The 22032-nt window shown below is 42.1% G+C and overlaps 1 protein-coding gene across 4 annotated transcripts in view; it reads right to left on the bottom strand.

The window, feature by feature from the left end:
- FOXP1 (forkhead box P1) overlaps window positions 1-22032 on the bottom strand; it is a 386121-nt gene that overhangs the window by 315414 nt on the left and 48675 nt on the right. For 3 of the 4 annotated variants that reach the window (XM_027640615.1, XM_027640608.1, XM_027640610.1), the window contains exon 2: window positions 20720-20847. The gene's annotated coding sequence lies outside the window, so the exon portion shown is untranslated. Of the gene's footprint in view, window positions 1-5813; window positions 5925-20719; window positions 20848-22032 lie in introns of all 4 variants that reach the window. The other variant, XM_027640611.1, reaches the window with a different exon arrangement.

The following is a 22032-nucleotide window of genomic DNA, read 5'->3' on the forward strand; positions in this document are numbered from 1 at the left end:
TATACATGCCCATCACAGCGCTATATAAATTAAGTTCCAAGAAAGGGTCTGAGAAAATAAAATATGGTTAACTTCAAACAACACCTTCAGCTCAACTCCTGAAAATCCTTGGCACTTCTTGCTACGCACTTCTGGACATACTTGAGGTTAAGAGCCAGCCTCCTTGAGGTCTAAATACTGTACTTTTAGGGAAAAGTCCCCAAATTACTACTATGTACAGTGATAACTGCATATAGAAAATACTCTCCAAGCTGGATGCTGTGTGGTAGGTGCTGGGAGCATTGTTTCCTAATGCAAGGGGATGGAGAGTGACGTCCACACCTCATGCTTACATCTTCTCTCCATCGGTAGCATTAAGGTGCAGCAAACAGGTAGAGGATTAAGGTCATAACCCTGTGTTTCTGCAGAAAACTGGGTGGTTTTCTAGGCTTTTAGAGCCAGCTGACCACGGGTTTGCTGAATGAACGGGTGGAAAAGTACTGAGTACGGAAAGAAAGACTTGCAGCTGCTGAAATTGTTGTTCACGTATCTCATAAACGGGCAGCCATAGAGCCTTGTGCCACGATGACATCTGGGACAAGCTGCAGCTGAACCAGCAGCAGGTCTCCACTTCAGCTCCAAGTGTTCCAAAAGTAAATATGGCACAGGCAGAAAAACCTTAGAAGTGCACAAATCTGGGGCTCTTGACCTCTTCGAGGGGTTGTGGTAGTACTGAGGCTGCACCAAATCACTGGAAAACTCCACACACAAAAGTGCATTTTTTACAGAAGAGATGCAAAGGAAAACAACTTGGCTTAAATGCAGTTAGAAGAAGACATTTGATTTTCTTCTTTTCTCTCCAAGGTTTCAACCACTCAGTTAGTGGAAATACAGGACTTTTTGATTAGCAAACACCAAAAATTTAAACTGGGGTAAGCTGATGGTGTCAAGTCTTCTTTGTGCACTCCATGGGCACTTCTGAGCTGGCTTTTGGCAACTACATGAAATCCTCTCCTTAATTGTTGTGAAGCAGCACAGCTCACCTTTTGTATAATTTCTAATGCGTGGCATTTCATTTTATTGAGCATGAGCTCAGAGCTGGAGATAGTCATAAATTTTACTACTTTAATAGTATATGTTACCTGACGTTTCCTAACACTGAGCTTTGGGATTTGAGACTGACCAGTCTTGACAGAGATGGATAGTTTGCATAAGAGTTATAAAGGGAACAGCAGAGGCTTCAGTGGTATTTTAAGCAGGAAAACTATGCAACATACTTTAGAAAAGTGAAAAGACAACCAGGAAAATCTTTGGTTGACAATCATAGTCAGGAAATGCCAGCAAATGTTTTGAGATGCTTGCTGAAAACGGGAAAGATGTTTAAAGCCAGCTTTGCTACCTTTAGCAGTGAACTATAAAGCTAATCACATATATTTTTGGGGTCCTTAACATGGACCAGATGGAACTACACTGCACATAAATAAAAAACATTCTCTAGTTTGTGGGCTGGTTTGAATTTTAGTTCATTGGATAAATGTGGAAGACAAAGTCACCAAGTAGCTTTCAGTCTGAGTAAACCGTGAAGCAATTAACAGAGTTCCAAGATGCATTTTCATCCATCAGAATCCCTACTGCCTTCTAGGTTTCACATGGAAGTTACTGCAAATCAACGTGAGACCTCACCATGTCCACACCAACTATGTTTGAGCAAGTTCAAGTGCTCCTGAGCTCCTGGGTCCAGCTACATCCTACTGATTCATAAAAAAAAAAAAATCATTCTTCTCCTCAGTCATTTTGTAAGAAATAATACTAATTACTTTGGGGAAACTTGATAACAAGGTATGGAAATACTAGATGCAAACCTGCAAGGTAAATAAAGTAAGAATAATAATCTTGAATCTCTTTTTAAGTTATAAAATTATTTACTTATTCTGATGTGAGCAAACATAAAAGAATACCTCTCCCAGGCTCCAGGCATTGTTACCATCAATTAACTAACAATTCCATAAACAATAAAAGTATTACAAAAACAGCAGCACATCCCCACCTACACATTAGCACCAGTCAGCAAAAACCCCAACAAAAAACTACAAACAACACTTCCTACTCCTTGAATTCCCAAAGGAAACTCCACCCCAGCTGCTGCAATCAAAAATATGGACTTAACAAAGTGCCTGCAAGGTTAAGTGGCAATTTTAGGTGTTACTTGTAACAGGAGTAAAACAATTTCAGACACAAGGGTGAGTGTAAGCTGAGAACTCCTTGAATACAGACTTTTCCCTAAATGACAGTTTCTTGTAGAAATTATGTTCTCTGCTTCAGGATGCTGAAAGGTGAATGGGTCTAGATGAAAAAAGAGAAGAAAAAAACCCAACTAAACTACAGATCACAGGCTGACCCCAGGGGCAGAAGAGTTTCCTTGCAGCAGGTACATATGTTTTCAGGAGAGGACTGTGCAACCACAACTGGAGGTGGAGGGACAGTGGGAAAAGGGGATTCCAGCCTCCCTCCTCCCCGCCTCTTCTCCCTCCTGCAAGTCCACACTTGCCTCTTCCCACAGGTTTCTCAACTGTGTTCTCAAATATCTGTGGGTCAACAAGGCTCTGCCTTGGCACTCATACAGCACCTGTGAAATCCAGGGAGTCATGCAAATGTACCTGAATATGCAACATCTTCTTTTCTGATTCATTATGAATAGGCAGGAGCCATTTTAGCCAGGATGGTGCACATCTTCATTCTCCACTTAGGAAAATATTCTTTTAAAAAAATAATCCTGACTTCCAGTTGTTCCACTGATGGTCCAGAGATCCCTGAACACACACACACAGTTACTGCAGGCAGTCATTGCTCCTGCCCTGAAGTCAGACAAGCACTGAGTGGGGCCAGTGCCAGCAACCTGCAGAAATGCAGGCTGAGATAAATTATGCAAATATATTGTGCATCTGGAAAATGGGTGTTTTAAAGTACATCATCGCTGTTCAGCTGACAGCAAGCCAAGCCCCTACCTGGTAGCTCTCCTCTGGAGTATCTTTCCTGTGTCAAGTTAATAACTCTCTGCCCCCAAAAAACATTATGGAAAAATTCAACTCTCCCCTGGGAGTTAAAGTGTTAGAGAATCAATTCAGTCTTTAAAACTGTGAAATGCAAGGATTTTAATCCTGTTTTAAGTCCAAGTTTTAATACAACCTGAACTTTGAACCCTCTAGGATTTCCTTCCAAGACCAGGTGATCCAGAAGATCTTCAACATATATGCAGTAACAAAGTAAAATGAAATGACTATGGCAGAGGAGGACAACTTATAAAACACCAAGTGTAGGAAATAATTATTTACCTTCATAACAACCAGTCTCTTCTCAGTTTCTGTGCCGTAAATGTAACTTTCTCCCAACAGCAAACTTCTTAGAAGATGTTTGTCAACTTATGTCATTCACAGATACACAACAAAGGAAAATGTACATCTCTCTAATGAGATGCACAGCCAAGGACGGTTGTCAGCATCATAGCACCGCTGTTGTGACATGTATTTCATTTTATTCAATACATAACAGGGAAGCTGTTTAATCCAGCAGTCCAAGCAACATCCAAATAAGCATTAATAATGCGGTGAATAACTGATCATCACTAGATGGTTTTCAGCAAGATAAAGGTTTTTCCCTCCCCCTTTTAAAAATATCCTCTGAGTTAGAAAACAAAGAGGCAGAAGTTAAGGCTGTTGCCTGCTCCCTCCTACAACGGGCACACGTCTGCAAGTGCCGACCTGCTCCTGGTCGAGCCCGTCCTTGTGCACTGTGGATTGCAGCACTACATCAGGAGACTGCAGCAGCACAGCAGGTGGAGTGGGGGGCTCAGGGAGAAGCAATTAACGTTTCCCATTTTTCAAGGTAGATGGCAAATTCAGTTTCACAGACATGTACAAGTTCACGTACAAAACCCACTGCATAATACAAAGACATCTGTGTTTACCAAAGTAATCATTATTGTTTAATGCGTATTTTTTAGACCATTTAACAAATAACTTGAGCTCTGATGAACATGGTGATTTTCATGATAGACTTAAAAGGAAAAAAGTTCATAAGAAATGTGGAGCTGCAAACATGTGCTAAGTATTAGGACAAGAACCACAGATTAAGGGCAGCGCTCTGACCTCACGTATTCTCACCCTGTGCGCGCTCAGCCAGCGCAGTCCAACAGGGAATTGGTGGTTTGCTGCCTTGCATCAGAACTTGGGAGTCATCCTTGTGCTGCCTCCTGCCCCAAACCTCGAGGACAGACAGAACAAGGGTGGGCAGCACCACGCTGAACACCATGAGCAACCACGGGACTAAAACTCCATTGTTTTGGAACCACCCCACAGTCAGGGCTGCATCCACCCACAGCCCCCCCAGAGCTCAGTGCAATGGACACATGGATCTTCAGGACCAAGCCCACCATGGGGAGATTCCCATCACTATTCCTGCCTTACAACTTACCACCATCATCTCTGCCCCACCACAACTCCCTGGTCACAGGATCAAGCCCAGAAGGAGCAACGTGCCCAGCCCTCAGGGGCTTGAAGGGGAGCTGCAGGCAGGGCTGGCAGGCAGGGATGGGGGAGCTCAGAGGAGTGAGCTGAGTCGAGACCCCGCTACATGTTCAGTGATTATAAGATTAGTGTGTTTTTATTTAAAGTATTATCCGTTAACATCCCGTATTACAAAAGTAGCACAACAGTATCGACAGACTGTCAATATTAATAGGAGTGTCTAATGTTTTATCAATACTAATTTAATTTCTGTTATCTGCAGTCTGCAGGGCCTTTCTGAAGAAACAGAGGAACAAGAATGAGAAAGCCAAAGCAGTGACATAACAGGAAAACAAGCCATTCCTTCAGCTTCTCCATCATTCAGTGGCACCCTGCTGTTAACACAATTATCCTTGCTTCTTCTTTAGAGAAAAAGTACCAAGAACAAAACCCTCTGAGGTTTTTTCCAGTATCACCAAAACCTCCACAACCCATTTTTTTTTTTTTGGCCAAAAAACATCTTTGCAGAACAGGGTTTTTGCTAACTGTGTAAACCCAAAATCTATAAAATAAATGTGTCAGACAAGAGCAATTACAGGTCAGATGAATAACTCACCCTTACAACACAGTGTTGATGCACAGAGGAGAATTTCTAGACCAGTGAATGACCCAGACTCATACAGATCTTGTGGGCCACACAGAAAAAGTGTGGTTTTCATTTTACAGGCAAAATATAAATTTTTAGGGCAAAATTTATTGAAGACTTGTATTTTTAATGAGATTTGAATAAGTGTCTCTAAGCATACAGGGCAAGGAGACGTGTTGGCAAGGTTCTGTGAGGTGAGAGAAACCCTCTCTTCCTTACTGGTAGACGCTCAGCACGACCTGGATCACAGCCCCACCCCTGCACTTCCCATCACTACTAACATACTTTAAAAGAGAGAGGAAGACAGGTCCACAATGACAAAATGTCAAAGTGAACAAAGTAATTGAGCTAATCATGTAAACATTCATTATTACTAATATTAAAATATCCTGTTTTGCATTTTCTTTCTGTGACAGAATGAGCAGCATCTAAGGACTCAGAATTATCATCTAAGAACTGAGTAAAAGAGGAAACTGTCTAAAATAAAGACACAGTATCAAAGAAGAATATTTCTCTTGCTTTGGCACATGAATGATCCCAACTGTACTCGCTACAAAGCATTAAATGGGAATGCAGGGGAAAATATTCTTCTCCTTAAATGTATTTCAAATAAGTGATTTATGGTTTTCAAACTGTGAAGGAGAGAAGTGGAAAAGAGAAGGCATTGGGGTAGGAAATTGGCTTACCTCGTGATACTCCACAGTGTGTGACCAGTTCCCACAAATGGGTGAATCTTCCTGTCCTCATTAATGAGACTGAAGATTTCCTGGTCCCTCACCTGCACATGGAGGTCCCTGCTGCACAGCAAGGCATGGGAAGCCCACCCCATCACCAGCCATACCCTGAAGGTTTTACATCACTGCGCCAAATTTCAAAGAGTAATGATACCCAAAGCTCCTCTGAGAATACCTCGAGGGGATGCTGAACATGGAACAGCAACTCCAAGAAGCCAGTGATGGGCTGGGTGGGTGACAGACCTCCCCCTCCATGCTCCCCAGTGCTGGGCCACACCACCACAGATGATGGCATCATCCAGACCCCACATTAGAACAAGATGCAGCAACGTTTAAAATGGTGGTGGTGGGGGGGAAATCAACTTATATTGCAGTCAAAATGCTGACTTCCCCCCCAAGCCGGTCTCTGCATTCCCAACAAGTTCTCCTTGCCAGACCTATTGAAATTTCCACACAAAATTCTGCCTTCAAACAGATCTTTGCTGCTATCCATGTCCACTGTAGTCATAGAGATTAACATTAACCGGTGACAGAGAAGAAGCCATGTCTGTCAAATTGTTTCCTAGAATGACAGGAAAAAGGAAAAAAGGTAGAAAACAAGGGAAAACAGTCTGTGGCCTTTGAAAGGGGAACTGAGCTGCTGAACAAATCACTTCAGGTAGTTGGGGATGGAGCCAGCAAAGTATCTTTGAAAGAAAAAAGAAGAAATGGTGAGAAAGGAACAAGCATGAAATGCAAGGGGGAAAGCTGTACCATAGGGAAGTTAATCCAAGAGGTGCCCCATAAATTAGAAAAGGATAAGAATAAAAATTAGGAGTTATTGGAAAAGGATTAGTGTAATAGGGGTAGTTTCCTATCAAGAAATGGGGCTTCAACAGCTCATGCACAGCCCAGCCAAAGACCTCAGAGGAGGTGGCAGAAAGAAATTACAGGGCATAATGATGTAGGTTAGCCTGCAACTAAAAAAGCAAACTGAAGATGAGCTTCTGGGTCTGAGCACCCACCAAGACAGCCCAGGGCAGCTTGAGGGATCTGCAGAAGTGAACAAACCTCTCCAGCCTGCCCATGGTGGTTTGCCTTTCCTTTTTAAAGCTCTAAACCTGGCTGTTTGGGGGTTACACATGCAGCAGCACGACTCTCAGAGGATGCATTCATTCCATCTCCAGGGTTTGGGTTGCACTGCATCACTCAGCTCTACACCCCCTGCACAGCACAGTTCAAGAAAGGGATCTGCCATTTATGTCTTCCTCTTGCCTCACTCACCTCTTTCTGCTCACCACCTCCCTTGTCTACAACCACCATTTCTGCAGCACTTCTCCCTCCTTCACCTCTTCCCAAACTTCCAAGCCCCTCTTCTCCCTGCACGGGAGGCAGCTCCGATGGGAGCAGCAGCAGCCACAGCTCATAACTCGCCTAACGAGTGCCAGCCAGAAGTGATTTGTAGGCATCAATGAGATTATTGTTTTTTGAGAGAGTGGAAGAGAAAAGGAGGGGCACAAGCTTAAGGTGTTGTTGATGAATGAAGATGAAAAGAAGGTTTTAGGGTGAGAAATGTTTGTCTAGTGTGACCTAAACCGTTCAAACTTCATTTGATAGATGATGGACATTTATTCCCTGCTATGTGTCACTTCAAAGTCTGAGGTTTATATTAAACAAGAAGTCTTCTCCTTCTAAGCTGTTCTTCAGTTTTTCCCTGGAGTTTATCACACAGCACAATACTTGGAAATGTAATCACATTTAGTTTTTATAATAAAGTCATATGGTCACTAGTAGTACATATTAGAAAATGCATTTTATTGTTTTTCATTATGTAATTGTTTGCTTCATTGCTTTTCATCTGTTTTTCCTTGCTGTGGGAGGTGGCACAGCCCAGGAATACTATTTTTCTGGGGATGATGTTCTATGGGCAAAAAGAAATGAACAAACCTGCACTCCACTCTTATGCAGTGCCCCTGCCCTTCCCTCCTCTCTGCTCCCCACAGGGAAAGACTAGACTCACAATGATCTGATATTTCATGCTCTGAGGCAAAGTAAATCCAGCTTTTCCACCCCACAAGGCCTGTGCCTACTTGGAGAAGCCATCAGCAGCAAATACTTAAAAGCAAGGACACCAGGCACAGCCGCAGCTTTAATCACCAGAGAAGAGATTTTTGAAGTCTTGCATTCAAGCCACCTGCAATTCTTTCTGCCATGCACATGCCAAATGCCCAGAGAACGATGTCTTTCCTCTGGATCTGGGTTTGTAACCTTATGAGAAGTTGATGTTTAGAAAGGAGCAGTCTATATTGTGCAGTAAGTTCTCCCCAAACAGCTAATGTCACTATTACTTTTGTCAAGGGGGTTGGTTCCCTCTACTAAAAGACATGATCATTCCATTATGAACGTTTACATTCCCATAACTAAACCCAAATATATTATGCTAATAAATTATGGAAAAACTATACTTGATGGGATATGTTCCTGTTTAGTATTCACACAAAGCACTGCGGCATTTAACCACAGGGTAAATTTACTCATTTACTACATCTATTCCTCTAAATGTGCCCCAAAAGTTGTTTTCTCAGCACTTGCTGAGAATATTGGCTTTCAATATTGGCTTTTGGGGAGTTCATCTTATTTAGATTCACTATTAGAAGAGAAAACCATGGACTCACTGAAACCATATTTCTCCACCAGAATGTTGATTCACACAGGAGCAAAAAGCATTTCTTGCTAGTCCTGGCTCCAGCCAAGGACATCACCTCTTCTCTGTGTCCTAACCAGATAAAAAAGGCAAATTCCTGTGGTTTGCTCTGGTCTACCACACCCCAAACACACAGCTCTCATGATAGTGCCCATCATCAGCAAATTTCCACTGCAGCCCAGCTAAGCCCAAAACTGCATCCAAGCTCAAAGGAGGAAGTTTGAAATTATGCTCCATCAAGTTGCTCCATCTCACTACACTTTTAGAGCTTGCAAAAAAAAAAAAAATCAAATTCTATTGAATTTCTCTCTACACAGCTGCATCTCTAATGAAGCCCCATAAAAGTTAAAACTTATATTCAGTAATCATATGCAATTGAAACATCATAAAATGAGAAGTCAAGGAACTGTATGTGGGCTGCAATGACTTGTCTTATTGTATTCATTCCCTTAATAAATATATCTTAAAAATAACCTCACAGTCACACATTTGCAGTATAATATAAAAATAACACTGGATTCAAATTATTAAACAGGTAATTTAATAGAACAAGAATTGAAATGTAGGACAGTGTGCAACTTTATGCTATAGGAATAAGATGATTTTAGCCAACACAACTATTTTTCTTTTTTGCATTATCTCTGCATTTATAATACTTCAACATCCACATAACCTTGACACTGTAGTCACCTTAGTAACAAACATTCACTTATAATTGAAATCCCAATAGGGCATTTGATTCAAGTAAAACAAAAATCAGGGGCCCCTACTCTGCTGCTTTTTTCTTAGTCACATAGACATGGGCTAAAAGGATCTAAAAATAGATATATTTGTACACTAATACATCTACAAAGCAGAACCATTTCATTTTAATTTAACGCAAAATGGAAACAAATGTAACACCTTTAAAAGACTCGATGCTAAAAAGAGAAGTAAATTATTTGAGCTCTGGATCGGCGCAGTTTGGTGAATTCACACCAAGCAGAGGCCAAGATTTAAACCAATCCTACAGCCAAGAGCAGCAGCTGTGCCAGGGACACTGGACCAGCAACCCCGGATGGGCAGAGGACACTCTGCACTGTGCCACCACAGTCCAGCGCTGATGGAGAGGGATGAGCATCCCCACCATGTTCAGATTCTGCTTCATGTAGCTGGTTTCATTTAAATTGGGGTGTTCAAAACGAAATTCAAAGGGCAAAGGTCCTAGAAGTGCACAGAAGAGTATGTTCATTAATGTGCTTGGCCATTCCTTAACAATGGCCAAGACCAGACACTTCAGAGAAAGGTACAAGAAACACCTGAATTGAGAGTTTTCACCTCTGGAAAAAGGGGTTTCTGCCTAACCTGTTGCTAGCTTTGTCCTAAAGCAGGAGAATTTATACTCTTCCTAACTTGTAAAATAAAATAAAACTGCTCCTACTCAAGATACCTGCAGATGTTTGCAATTATCTATAAACTTAAATCCTATTATTGTTTCACACCTAGTCCTTCATAGCTTAGGATTTACAGTTTTACTTAATGATTATCTAGTTCTGTTTCAGGGGAAAAAAACAAACAACTTCAACCATCTGAACCCATCTTTTACTTCACTTGTGTTGGCCTGCTCTTGCCACAACTCCAAAGCCATGAACTCCGAAGCTGCAGAAGATCCATCCCATCCCCTCTGGGGCACTGGCACAGCCCCAGCCACGCATCCCACTGGGGCTCCCATCTGCCACGGCTCCATCCTGGCTGCCACGCTTTTACTGAGTCCCTGATGAACGTGACTCAATTAACGTCGCCTGTAAAGCTCCTCCACCACAAATGAAAGGTGACAAGGAGCTGAGACAGTAGCAGGGGGGACACAGACAAGAGCAGCTGGGCCGGGGGACAGGGCAGAACTGTTACTGCACGTGGCAAAGTGGGTTTGAGCTGCCTGCACACAAGGGGTGATGAGGAAGGATGCAAGGGAGAGAAAGAGACTCTGGGAAAGCGAGACTTTCAGAAAGCTCTTCCAACCGCACCGCTGGAAAGGCAAATTGGAGGCGAGGACATGGGTTTTGCTGGGTTATTCTGGCGTCAAGTGTTTTGCCTACACACCATCCCTGACAGAGTAATCACCTTGCTGGGGGCAGGCAGGATGCCCACGGGCCCCCATCAGAAGATCCGTGCCCAAGACAGCTGCAGGAGTGGGCTCCTTCTGCCGGTGGAAACAAGGACTCGGCTAAATGTGGTGAGCTACAAGTTTCTGCAACAACATGCAAGTCCCCAACATGTGGCCCGTAACGTAGCTGTTGCCATGGTAAAAAATTCATGTTTAGTGAAAAGTGTTAAATCTTGTATCATAAGTTAAATCAGCTGCCAAGACACATTTTCACAAGTAGGGGAATTTTTGTCTTTTCAGAATGGAATGTTTTTCAGTTGACATTGATTTTTCCCTAAAATAAGTCCCCCAGAAAGGAAGCCAATCACACGTGAGGCAGTCCAAGAGCTGAATTACTCTACTCCTTCTCTGAATCATCAACAAGTGTTGTGTGCTAGTGCATGTGTGTGTACAAATGCACTGCAGCTTCATAAATTCCATCCTCTTATACAAACTAGCAGTTATAAATTTATTCAGAATATTAAACTAATGATCCCAGCAGAAATAGCACTGATATTTCATATTTTGGGTGACAAGACTTCAATAAGTAACTTTTCTAAACAAGAAGTGTTTCAAAAGAAATCATTTAGTTTAACTTGCCCTCGACTTTTCACAAATACAAGACTCAGTGCTGAGCCTGACTATACAGTTTTTTATGTAGGTCAAGGACAGAAAGAGTAAGAGCGCATTTACTTGCTTTTATGTTTCTTGTTCAGTATTTCAAGAGTATAAAGAGGACAGTTGGTTTTATTACAGTTTCAGAAAGAGAGACGAATTAGAATTAGTGCAGAATTAGCTAAAAAAAAACCCACAAAAAACTTGTTACTTTTATTAATATAAAAACTGTTGCAAAGAAATCTGTTATCAGTTAGGATCTGAGAAATTACATGTATGTGTCCTTCCACTCCTGAACAACTCAAATTTGGCTCGTTCTAGCATCTTATGGTTAATCTTCCATATTTGAAGCAAAATGCATTCCCAATAGGAGGTTTTCCCAGACCAGTCCTGCAGCTCCCAGAGATGGGCCACTGCCTTGATGGACAATGGAGAGCTCTTGGTCAACACTGGGTTTTCATTTTCCACATCTCTCTTCCACAACCACAAACTGGATTTTACCTTCATTGTGTCTTCTGTGGTGAGGACTTTGCCCAACAGATTCCTTTCTTTTTTACCTGCCTCCAAGTAGCAACAGCCAGCAGCCAGTCACATCCTTGTTTCTAAGTTAAGAAACACTTCTGATTCCTCCTCCTCTCTCTAATTATTGCTCCTCGATCGATTTGTCGTATGCCATGCCAAATTCGCACCTTAGCTCCTCACCTCCAGTCATTAAAACTCAAACTCTCCTCCCATCTTCTCCACAAACGACATTTCCAGCAAGCAAGCTACTGCTTACACTCTTACCTCTTTCTCAACTGAAACCAGCTCTACTGAAAGGCTGAAGCATATTTAGCCCTCCCAGCTCTCTGCTTGTCTCTTTCTTTTATTTTACATGGTTCAACGTTCACATTCTGCTCTCATTCTGCCTTCTCTCCTTCTTTCTCTACCCCGGTGCTACAAAAAGACATCTTCTGTGACACCTTAAAAAAAAAATAAAGGTCCCTGAATTGCCATGACTTTGCACCGTGTGGTATTTTCAGACCAGCCATTTGCTAATGTTGCAAACACAATTAGGAAGTCAGGGAAAGAGCCTACAAGAGCAGATGAAAGCTGCAGAGATAAAATGGAAAGCTTTTACCTGCCAAGCTCTCAGGTTAGGGTTCTAGGTTGCCCTCGGATCTAATAAAGCTATAAAAGAGCCATATTAAGGAGATGCATGGTCACATTGCTGTGAATATCAAGCATGGCTTTTTACACCCTCCTGTAGACGTGGATTTTTGCTTCCACAATCTGCAGGCTGGTAACCATAGGTGGTTTAAATCCTTGGTATTAAAAAAAGCTCAGAGCATTACTGACAATTAAAAACAGCTTTTACACGCGCACAATAACGCTTCTCATGCTTTAAAAAAATAATATGCATATCCATATTACCATCATAATAAGTGCCACAGAGTGACATGATATGATTGAGCATAATGGCTCCTTTGGAGCCATTATGGTCGATCAGTAAATAATACACTTTTGAAATTGTCTAACTACATATTTACACTTGTCAACTCTCATACACTTCAGTGACAGAATTTAAAAGAAACACTGTAAAAAACTGTAAGAACATTAAACCACAAAAACATTATGCTGAAGTAGTATTAAGGTTTGACTTAAACCCACAAAAACATGGAAATTTCAGGTTAAGGCCAAATCTCTAAAAATGACACTGTCTTTAGCTCACTGAGCTGTGTCCCAGTGCCTGCAGTGGTCCAGGCAAAGCGAGGGATGAAGCAGGATTGGGAAGGAAGGCAGGAGACCATGGGGTAATGGTGGTCTACGTGAGAACTGAGCCACTGTGGAGGGCTCTGGGCACCAAATTCATGGGTAAGAGTCAGCCCACCAGCAGCATTAACTGTTCAGCAGGACATCATTTTACAGTATTTTATAAAAACAAAGCCTGGGCCTTTCTCTGTTTATTCAGATGAAATTCCCAATTAAGTTGAGAAAAATCAGTCTTCACTTATTTCAGAAGAGGCCCCACTGAGACACTGGGAGTTTTCTCTAGCTGAAACACATGGAGAAAAACTTCAGGCTTTGACCCTAAAAAGGCATTGTCTAAAAAATATGTTAAACAAACATGACAGTGAATCATTAATATCCCCAAAAATTCACTCCATGTGGGGAAAAAAAAGACTGGGAAGCAAGATGTTTTTTCAACAGTAAAATAATGGGCTTGGCGATGTCTTTTTTAATTGATAATTTTCTGTCTCTTGTTCAGCTGTAGTCACTTTTGCTCCAAGCAGTGGTGGCAGCAACTTTATTGGTTCCAGTAGAGCTCTGCTGAAAACAATAAGCATCAAGCTCCCAAATGCCATCTGTCTTTCTGTGAGGGTCACATCCTGCTGCCCTGGAGTCAAGGGGATATTGAATGCTTGGGAGATGTCGAGCAGCCCCAGGCCCAAAGCACCTCCTTTGCAACAAAAGGACCCTAAACACTTCAGACTCTCTGCACTGAAGTCCTGAACCACACTTTAAAAAGCAATGACGGATATTTTCCTAGAGCAAAGGTCTTCCTTTCATATGTGTCTATATCTATATCTATCTCCTTGCTCAGACTTATCTATTACCCAGTTTGTGAAAACAAAATCCATAAAGGCTTGGCAGGGCAGGCTCTTGAAGTTGTTTGAAGACACAACCACCACACCCCTGTCAAGAGGGAATTACAGCTCAGTTTTATAGTCAACTCTCCCCTCGACTGGCTGATGACAGAGCAGCCTCCCTCTCCGCTCAGCATCTGGGATTTTACAGCCGCTGTATATAAATGGGATTTTCATGACAAACAACTCTATATTCAGTTTTCTTGTATATCTGAACATGAGGATGATCTCTTAAGGCTCTGCTGGGGAAGAAGCATTAATGAAGACAAAGAGTATTTCAGGCTGTTTCCCCCAGGAGCATTATCATGATGACAGTATAAACACTTTGTCCAACACAGGTACTTTAAGTCCGCATCCTCCTCCCAAAGCAGCTCTCCAGGACTCCCCTATGTGTGACCCTCACAGCCCCCTCCCCTCATGCCCAACATCCCACCACCCCACAGCCACCTGATGAGGACAGAATCCGCCATCAGCTCGTAGAGCTTTCTCTAGTCCCTCATTTCATAAGCACTCCCTGGAGATATTTGCTGTTGTCTAAATATTATAAACCACAGTACGACAAAGACTTAATAAACTCTGTTGCCTTTTCACTTCGTGCAGCGTCTGTCTCCTCTCACCTCACCTCACAGCTCATGCAAATGTCAGAGCAAGAACAGTTTTTACATCTCCTCAGGTCACCCCACAGTGGTATCAGCAAAGGTAAACAAACCACTGAAGTCTGGCTATTTTTATTTCAGATGGCATGTAAATCAGTGGATGAAAGCTTGGAATAAACTGGCAATATGAGGGCAGCTTATTTAAGCTTCCTCCCCCAACTCAGTGTTTCCTCAATGCAATATAGCTGAAATAACCCTACAGTAAGGGGGAAAAAAAAACAACCCTAAGAGATATAAATATTTCCCCCAAAGTCAAAGACATTTTTCCTTCTAGATGTCTGGCCAACTCTTACAGAAAGGGAAAAGCATGTCCCTACCAAAGGCAGAAATCTTCACCTGTAGGAACTCAGGAGGAGACCTGACACCATCCTGAGTGCTTGGGATGGGTACTAGTTTCATGTGGGACACCCCAATGAGGAGACTAGACACTACAAGTGCTTGGGATGGGCACAAGCTGCACACAGGACACCCCAATGGAGCAGAACCTGGGATACAGAAGGTGCTCAGTTCCTGCCGTACCACAGACACTTCTCAAACAACAACCAGAGCAAGAGCTTCCTCCCAGAGCTCAAATCAGAAAATTACTGGTCCCGTGTAGAGCTGAAAGCCCCTGGAAAGATGGGTTTTTAAGAGCAGGAATTCCAGCTGCCACCTAATTGTCTGAGCAGTGGGTGCCCCAAACCCACAAGCTCCTCATGCCATTATCCCCTGGTAGAAAGATGTTATGTGCTCCCACTCTTCCCTTTCTGCCTCCTTGTTTAAAGCTTTCTGCCTTCTGGTGAGGAAATGATTCTGCCTTGCTCTACCTTTCTCTCCATCACCTTGCTGTCTGTGAGGGCTGGTGAGAAAATGTTTCCGCTGCTCTTATGCTTCTACAGCATTCATTTCTGAGGCCCTTATGGGAAAGAAAAGGCTGTCTCCCATCTCCTGCTGGTGATAGTTTTATCAGATAATAGCACGAAGCAGGAATGATCCTGTAAAGCCGTCACCAATACCCAAAGGTGTCTGAACTGCAGCAGTGAGACACAGACCATGCCAGCTGCATTCACCCACCAATGGGCAAAGTATGAGCAGCATCCAAGGGACCTGCAAAGCCTGTCTAGTAAAGAGAATATCATTCCTTTAACCTGCCAGGAGCAGTTGTTTGGCTTTGCCCATTTTCTGCCTGCACGTTGTATATTTTTATATTTTATTTTAAGTTAAAACCTGTTGAAATTCAACAGCTCCAGACACAGCAGTGCCAAGGAAAAGGAGCCTCTGGTCCCTGAGAGGGACTTCCTTCCATGCTGCCTTGACATATAAAATCAGTTTCTTCAATTATGTCTTCCTTCTTACCTAGACATGGTGGTGTGAAAACATAATAAAATCTTGTGGGGGAAAAAATTCAAGGAAGCTGAGAAATTATTCTTCAGATCACATTTAGAGGCCTTGGCTCCCAAGTGCTTTAATACCAAGGTAACCACTTTCTCACCCCAGCTCTGCCCCTGTGCCACACCAGCATGTACAGGCTCTCACACCTTCCCAGAGCACCAGCACCTCCATCTCCAACAGCCTAAGAACTGTCCTGTTCAATAAAAAGAGTTACTGCAACACAGAACTCCAGCTACAAACCCCACTCTGCGCTGTTAACATTCTGCATCCAACAGATGCAGGTGGTTTGCAAGAGTTTGTCGTACATGCACTTGCAATTTGTGCAAACTCACAACTTCACACACCATGTGACATCTCTGCTGTGCCACTCCTGGTTCGAAATATACCTTAAAGCATCTCAAGTATCAACTAGGTGATTTTAATTACGCATTCACAACTTCTACCGAGCCAAGATGAAGCTTTGAAGATAAAATCTCTGCTCAGGACATAAAGTTCATCACGTTCACACAGCAAATCTTTTTTCTGTTATGTGATTTATTGGAATAATGGATATTATTTGTATGATAAAACAGATTACTTGAAAAAATGTCCCAGGAAATCATAAACATAGAAAAGTCAGGGCTTGTTCTACTACTACCACAACAAAAATTCTCTATGTGTTTTTCCAAATATAAAGGAATGAAAACTATCACAAATTTGGTCAGGATAGAGGTCTATAATAAAGCCTTCAGTTTCAGTGTGACAAGGTTTTTTTTTACTGAGAAGGCGTGAAATCCCCCTCTCTCCTGGTGACAAGAAATGCCCCTGATGCCCCAGGATGTTCAGGACATAGCCAAAGTAGAATATAATTTTCAAAACTAATATGTACACACAGTAACATGGTTAACATCATCCAATGAATTTAGATCCACCTACACGGTATAAATATATCTAGATAAACTGTCACCTTCAGCAGAATTCATTAAAATAATGTTGTATCTTCCTTGTTAAATGTAATTTTTTTAATTGAAATTTAATCTTACTGCATTATTTGGTAGATTTTTAATTGACATTTGCAGTAATTAATTGGTAAGCATTACAGCTTTGTCTGAAGAATTTAAAACTAAATTTGACATCGAGATTGGCCAGCCACTGCTGTGAGGTGCCTGCTGGGAGCATTTCATCATCCTCCCAGCCCCTCCTGCTGATCAGAGGTGGGAGATGATGGTCTCTTTCTTACAGTCATGAATTACATTACTAATGTATTCCATTACCACCACGCAAATGTCATGTTAATTCCTGATCATCATCAAGTCATACAATGGTTTCCACGCTGGCACCCAGCCAATTAGCGGTGTGGAAAAATATTCCGCCAATTATATAACTTGAATTAGGTTAAGGACTCAAGAGAAAGCAAAATAAATGCTTTGAAAATACTTCTGAGATAAAATGTAAGTTGACACTGTCTTCATGTGCTATAGCCGATGTTATACAATCTGATAGGCAGCTGCCAACATTCATAACTGTTTATTAAATCTAGCCTCTCTTTATGGTGGCAGCTAAGATCTGTATTTTTACCAATATTAGGTTCATTGTGTTATGAAAAAAGACCAAAATACTTAGGAGCATTCACACCAGCTTATAAAACTTACATTATGTAGTTTATTAAATTGTTAAAATTACTTCTTCTCTCCTCCCCCCGCCACAGAGAAAGTTCCACGGACAGAAAAGTTTCAGGAAAACAAAGTCTTTCAGTAGCCATTGATGCTTTAAGGAGCAAGAAGGATCCTGCAAGGACAGAATTGGCATCTCCAGGCTGCTGCCACCTCTCCCAACAAGCAGCTCTGCCAGGGGGATGATGGGCTTGGCTCCTGGAGCTCTCCCTACTCCTCCCATCCCACTGACACACAGCCTGGGGGAACCCACTCCTGCCCCGCAGCTGTGGGACAAGCCCCTTTGGCTCTTGTTCCCTGGCTACTGCAAGAAGCATCATGGGCAGATACAGTCCTCTGGATAACCAGGAGCCAGAGGAGAGGCCTGAGGTAGAATCAGGGCACCCTTACACAAAAAGGACCCCACAATGCTGGTGGAAATGCCTCCGGCCGTGCAGGGACATGGCAAGTTCCCAAGAGCACCGAACTCCGCCGGCACGCACTGTGCCGCCAACTCACTGCACCACCAGGTTTTTAGTACCACCCCATTATTTTGATTTGTTCTGTTCTTAACTCAATTTATCGTACAAGCATGGTTATCTCCAATTTAAAAATGTACACAGCACCAGTTCCTCGACTTTAAAAATGTATAACTATGAGCAATTTGTTAAAACCTTTTACCGTATCTTTCTGTCTCATTTTCCGAGGTGCTGCAATGAGGCAATTCACTGTTCTGGCTGCTTACCCTAGATGACCTTTGCCTGCCATAAAATGGTATACAACTAAACGCTCTGCTTTAAATAAAACCCTTGCCTCTTCGAAGGGCCCGATGTATTCAGTCAACACAATCAGCAGAAACCACATTTGGTTACTCAATAAGCTGGAAACTTTTAAAACGCGTACGGTGGTGAATGAATTCCTGACATCACCAGGAACACTTGAGCGGGGAACAAGAGAGACTGCTGAGAAGTGGCTCTTGCTGCAGCCGGAGAAAGGATCACTCCTTTAAGCTGAACTCTCAAGGAAAACGAGAACAAAAACTGAATTAGCTCGACACGTACCCTCTGCAGTCAGCACATTGCTAGGCAACTTACCATCTCTTGATAGAATTATGGTGGAGGGCTGGTCGTACATCAGGGTTAAGATGAACACAAGCACCAGTTTGGGCCAACTGCTCCTTTCCAGTGGGAATGCTCAATGCTTGGTCATTTCCTATTATTATTTTGCAGTATTTTCTAAGCAGCTAGAGAGAGTCTAATGCATTCAGAAAGTATTTTAAAGCTATTATGTGACATGAAAATTTTAAGATAACTGGAAGTAAGTGAATTTCAGAAGGAACAGCACGAGTCTTTTTCTTTGTTCAAGTCGGCATTTGGAGAGAGTTAACAATTCTTCTTCTCATTGCTTTTATTTTTTAATAGTGAAGGTATCCAGAGGGCACACTACTCGAACACTTTGTCTTTTCTCCAGATGCTGGTTGGCTACAGCTTCATAACTCCAAAACTCAACCAGGTGTTTTAAGAGGATGCTTCAAAACCCCCCAGTCCTTCCATTTGCCAGCACAAAGTGTCATTACAGGCACTGCCATGGGGCTACGACAGCACCCAGTGATGCCACACTTCTCCTGTGCCAGCCTTAGAGGAGTCTTGATCTTTAATAGTACTTGGATGGTAAGATTCACACCCCAGGCATTATTTACACTTATTAAAGAGGCATTAAGCAAATGCAGAGTGCTTTAAATCGAGGCATGTACCTTGCATATAACCCCACATTTCCCATGCATACTTCATAGGCACAAAGAAATAATTAATTACCTAACCACCGTGATTAAAATCAATTGATTCATATGCGACAGAGCAGTGAGAAATTTTTGCATGACTGGAGAAGTCTGGAATTGGTCCCTGTTTGGGGATCTCAGTCATATCAGTGAGGTTGGTAATTCAGACATGAAGGAAATGGTAAGAATCCCTCTCCTGCATGCACACTTTGAGCTGCCATATGGGTTTATTCAACTGTTTACTACACCAGTCGGTAAAAACTGAACAGCTATTATAATCTTTGCTAAATGACATGGTAATTATGCTACCTCTGGAAAAAAAGAAAAAAATGGGAACTTAAAAAAAAAAAGTCACAATTCACTGAAGTGTAAATTTCTCAGGTTTTATAATCTTTGAATTGAAATGCACTTTCCAACACACAGAGAGATATTAAATATATAATAGAAATCTCCATTTATTTTAAAAAACAATTTGTGCTCCCAATTCCTACACAATTTAATTATGCAGATTTCCTGGGTTTGAAAGATTTCTTACACAGACCTTCCAATTTTGCTGTAAAATCAGATGATTCTGGTTTTCCTAAACTAATATTGCCCCTCCTCTCACCCCAGTTACTAAGGGAGGCAGTCAGGAGCAGGCAGGTGAGAGGAGAGGGCTCCACATGCCAGGTTGCAGGGAGGTGGGGACAGCTGGGAAAGGCACAACCACCACCCATATGGCACAAAAGGGATGGAGAGGCTTCTCAGCTGATAATCCCACTGGGAAATGAAAACTGGCCATTAACAGAGAAGGGGCTGCTCCATACCACCCTCTCAAGCTTGACCAAAATTGGGTATTAGAGGCTTGGTCTCCGTGTTGCTCCAGGCTGGAGGAGCCTCCAAGGCCATGCTGAAGCACGTAAGACAACTCTCCTGTGTACCAGTGACACCATTTTGTCACTGGGATGCAAGTGCAGCAAACAGTGGAGCTAATTATTTGTTGGCAATGGCTCCTTTGAGAGTCCATCATGTGACACATGATGGCAAAGGGACCTCTCCATATTCATATTTAATCATGACATGCATTGCCCACATAAGCATGTTTAGACCCTGTCTATCTGCATGGCTTCAGTTTCAGGCCTCATAGTTCATAGGATTTGAGGGGATGAAGAGAAGAGAGGAAGGAAGGGAATATTTTTTCTGTATTGTCAATATTTGGTATCTCTTCTATTTCATTACAATGAAGGTTATTTTGGTGACTTGCTTTTAAACACAGACAATACAAAAACTAAACCCAAACCCCCACCATATTAGAAAGGGGAGAAAAGAGTGAGGGAAAGAGAGTTTGTAAGAAAGAATGAGTGAGAATTACTGCAAACTCAGGTTTGGCAACTCACCGGTTTTACTTGCCGGCATCACACATATCCATTCATGACTCAGGGCAAATACAGGAAAGGATCGAAACCCTTCTCATGGCAAACGTGTCTGGAAGCCGGAGTCACTCAGAAAAAACGTTCTCAGGAGACTGAAAGACAAAAAAAAATGTTTTAAAATTTCACTCAGTTAGAATCATATCAAAGCCTATTGTTTTCCTTTGAAAATAAAAGGTGGTTATAAACCCTGGAGGTGGGGAGAGCATTATAGGAGCATGTCTACGTATCAAACATTATCACACAGCAGACTTTATTTGGCTTTAAATAAAACCAAAACTTACAATATTAAGAAAGGTTTTTAGAGACATGCTTATTTCACATTTGCAACGTGCTCCTCCGACAGGCGAGCTTATGTTCCTTCTAAATACCAAAATGTGTCACCATCCAAATCCAGACTCTGCTCAAAAACACTGCACTGAGCACAAAATCCAGATACTTTAACCTACTTTGCATTATCAAAATATAACACTCTCTGAATTTCTGAACTATTTACTCTCTGTCTTGACTCACTGCATCCTGATAAAGCCTTAACAAAATGTAGAATCTCTTGTTAGTATTAATCTTTCCTCTGAGATAAGGAAAAACACATATAAAAACTATTTGATGTTCAGGGTGGAAAGGCAAAATTTGCAAACATCAGTTAAGAAATACCAATTAGTATTTTTTTTCCCCAGCTATTAGTAACACAGATTGAGCTTAAGCTCAGCTCAGAGGAAGCTGCTCCCTGTACAAATGAAACATTCATTTTACTAATAAGGGTATTTTAAAATAAGATGTATAATATTTTCACTGATAAAGTATCTGCACTGAGTAACAACTCATACTGAGAAATACAACCAGAGGTGTTCCTGGGGCTGTTCTGCATCACACCAGTGAAAGTACATGGGATTTAAACAGCAGGTCTGGTGCCTGCCCAGACTGGGGAAGGGCACTCATTCCCAATGGATGCATCAGCACTGGAAGAGCCTCTGCTCCCTGGACCACTACGCAACAGGATCTGCAGCAATAAATCCTAGTGGAGAAAACAAACTTTGCAATGGAAGAAACTGTCCTGAAGGACTGGAGCAAGAAAAAACATGAAAGCAAAAATCATGTGGTGCTTCTGATTCCTTCATTCCCTAACTATCTCCTTCCATAGCATCCATAAGGCTGTTCTCAGCCTCCCTACGTCTACCGGCGCTCCGACAGGGGCAAGTACTGCCATCTCCAAATTAATACTGTGGAGTTTATTATTTTGGCAGCCCACTGCCGCCTTCCTGAGAACATCTGGAAGCTTC

The sequence above is a fragment of the Corapipo altera genome, unplaced genomic scaffold (assembly GCF_003945725.1).
Source record: "Corapipo altera isolate COAL_440 unplaced genomic scaffold, ASM394572v1 55, whole genome shotgun sequence".
Lineage (NCBI taxonomy): Eukaryota > Metazoa > Chordata > Aves > Passeriformes > Pipridae > Corapipo > Corapipo altera.